This window comes from Triticum aestivum, chromosome 3B, assembly GCF_018294505.1.
Source record: "Triticum aestivum cultivar Chinese Spring chromosome 3B, IWGSC CS RefSeq v2.1, whole genome shotgun sequence".
NCBI classification, from domain to species: Eukaryota; Viridiplantae; Streptophyta; class Magnoliopsida; order Poales; family Poaceae; genus Triticum; species Triticum aestivum.
In genome coordinates this window covers 244,033,499-244,036,756 of record NC_057801.1, presented here as the reverse complement: position 1 = coordinate 244,036,756, position 3,258 = coordinate 244,033,499, and positions in this window count along the sequence as shown.

Here is a 3,258-nt window from a genome sequence, read left to right as displayed (position 1 = left end):
CAAACCGATGCACCAAATGCAATGGCAAGGGCACACGGAGTGCTCAAGTCCTTCTCTCCCAAATCCCACCAAAGCAACTAATGCTAGGGGGGAAAATGAGAGGAAGAGCGAAAGAAGAACACGAAGAACTCCAAGATCTAGATCCAATGGGTTCCCCTCACTTAGAGGAGAAAGTGATTGGTGAAAACGTGGATCTAGATCTCCTCTCTCTTTTCCCTCAAGAACTAGCAAGAATCATTGGAGGGATTGAGAGTTAGCAAGCTCGAAGAAGGTCAACAATGGGGGAAGAACACGAGCTCAAAGGATAAGGTTCATTGGGGAAGAAGACCCCTTTTATAGTTGGGAAAAAATCCAACCGTTATTGAGACGGGGCGAGTGACCTGGAAGGTGCCCGCGAGATAATTACGTGGCGTAGCTGGGCATTCTTAGCCCTTGCCGCAAGTCCACGAGACGGGGCGACGGTGTCACATCGATCGTGAGTCTCTGCTCATTACCCCGCGCTCCTAAATCAGCTACGATTTGGATATTTGATCCGAGGGGTCTCTGGCCTGATAGCACTAACCATCACGTGGGCATAGTATGGGCGTTCTGCTTCGTATGCATCAGTCGAAGCTTAATAGACGTCAACGACTGAGCGGCGCGCGCCAGGTTGGACTGCGTAAGCACCTGCCTTTTTTAGGAGGTGGCTAGGTCTGCTCACCGGCCGTCCACACAACATGCAGGAGTTCCTGGGGCGATGGCCCAAGACCCCTCGGGGCATAGGTTTAGTCCGGCGTGCTGACCACTCTATTAGGCCGGTCGTGTTGCGGCGTATCGTTTGGCCGAGGCCGGGCATGACCTAAAAAAGTGTGTCCGGCCGGAGTTAATTGAGCATGGTGGGTAAGTTGGTGCACCCGTGCAGGAAAGAAAACATTTATCGATAGCCTATCCTACGGTAACGGACACTCAGAGTTGTATCCCGATCGATACAACTAGAACTGGATACTTGAGATGAGAAATGGATAGTATGGCTCCGGGATTGCCTTCTCGCAGGGAGTCGAGGAAGGATCTCTGGGCGAGGTTGAGGACACTACCACTACTTTACTTTATGCTAGTCTGCACTCTTCTAATGCTGCAAGACCGCTGAAGATGCTAGTCTTCGATAGGACTAGGCTCTCCCCTCTATTCTGGTATTTCTGCAGCCCAGTCCACATATACAGCCTTCCTTTGATAATGTTGCATATGTAGTGTAGATCCTTGCTTGTTGAGTACTTAGGATAAGTACTCATGTTTGCTTTGCTTTCTTTCCCCCCCTTATCCATTTGATGAGACCGCTGCCACCGCCGACGACTACTACTATCCCGAGGTTGCCTACTACCACGTGACGGATGCCAACGACCAGGAGTAGTTAGGAGGCTCCCAGGCAGGAGGCCTTGCCTTTTCAATCGTTGTTACTTTTGTGCTAGCCTTCTTAAGGCAGACTTGTTTAACTCATGTCTGTACTCAGATATTGTTGCTTCCGCTGACTCGTTTGTATTCGAGCTTATGTATTCGAGCCCTCGAGGCCCCTGGCTTGTAATATAAAGCTTGTATTATTTTAATTTGTGTCTAGAGTTGTGTTGTGATATCTTCCCGTGAGTCCCTGATCTTGATCATACACATTTTCTAGTATGATTAGTGTACGATTGGATCGGGGGCGTCACAAGTTGGTATCAGAGTCGACTGCCTGTAGGTAGCCCCCTTTCCAACTCCTTGGCCGAAGTCGAGTCTAGTCACTACAAAACATTTACTAACATGGATGTGCGGTTTATGGGCCCACATCACCATTGGGTGGTATTAGGATCTTTTACTCCTTGTCTATACTCTAGGACTCTGATCTCTCTTCTATTCGGGTTAAATGATTTCGCAAACTCTAAAATTAGGTTCTCATAAGTACTTCCTCCTGGAGAGCCGCTAGTTCCAGATGATCGCCTGCTTCATCAGAAGATTTTGAAGATACTCTTCGATGTTTTCCCGAGACCCTTGTGCCCATCGCCTTTACAATTCCCTACCACTGATATATCCTTATGGATAACTACATATAGTTGTTGTTCATACCTTCGTCCCAAGTTGCTCTTGTTTTTATAAGATGCCCCGAAATACTCTCCTTTGTCCCGAGAACCCCTTCTGCAACTGCCTTGAAGTTCTTTGTCGCATGAACACCCCTACAAATAATTCCTCACAATTACCGAGGATTCTTCATCCCCGGTTGTTTGAGTGTTTCACAAAAGTCTTTGAAATACTATTCGATCTTCCAAAAATCCTCAGCAGCTTATTGCTCTTGAAATTCTTCTGTGCTTGCCTTATGGTTAAATCCCATAAGTATAGTAATCTTTTGGCATCCTTTGTCACTATCATTTTGAGTCTGTTGATTCAATATGATGCGGATGATCGCAACCTTAGTCCAACCCTAGGATTCATTCTTCCGGCTCAGACATCATTTTGAATAGGAGCTGATTCTCGACCAATCAAATTGCCGTCGATTGTACCCCTAAGTCTATTCAACTTTTCCATCCTTATTCAGAGTGTTTGCTTCTGATCCCTTGATTTGGAAATCATAATTCCCTTGCATTTGAGCTTTGAATTAGTCAGTTGTTTCTATAATCTGATCTCCTTGCATTCTTTCTTCGTCTGGTTGAGTATCGATCCTCACATCAGATCCCTTGTGGACCACGAGACCCTTTGTTGGATTATTACCCGACAGTGTCCTTCAAATTCAACAATCTTGCGAGTCTTTCCTCGGATACATAATGCCTTTGGTAAATTGTATCCTTTGCTTTTGTCAACCATGCTCTGCTTTCGAGTTGGTGTTATTTACTCTTGACGATTGTGGTATATGTTCCTAAGATGCCCCTATGGGTTGAACCTATCCCTTCCATAAATCTGTGTGAACCCGAAAGATTTCATGGGTCTTACTCATCTGGTATTTCACCAGGTAAAACTTTCAACACTAATGCCTTCTTCAAAACAAGAAGTGAATGAAAGGTTATGCATTGGAAAAGTGGGAGTCGGCCTTGAACTTTGTGTTCATGCCCATGGACATGATGTAGATCCTATCATGGAAGCTTCTTATAATAACAACTTTTTCCTTGATATAATATCATCTGGTATCTGTGAATTGATCCTTGGCAATCGTGGTTCCGACCATATTTTCTCCTTGATTCCATTTCTCAGACAAGTTAAAACACTTGTCTTCTACCGATAAACACATCTCCGCAACCTCTATTTTGATGTTCCTTC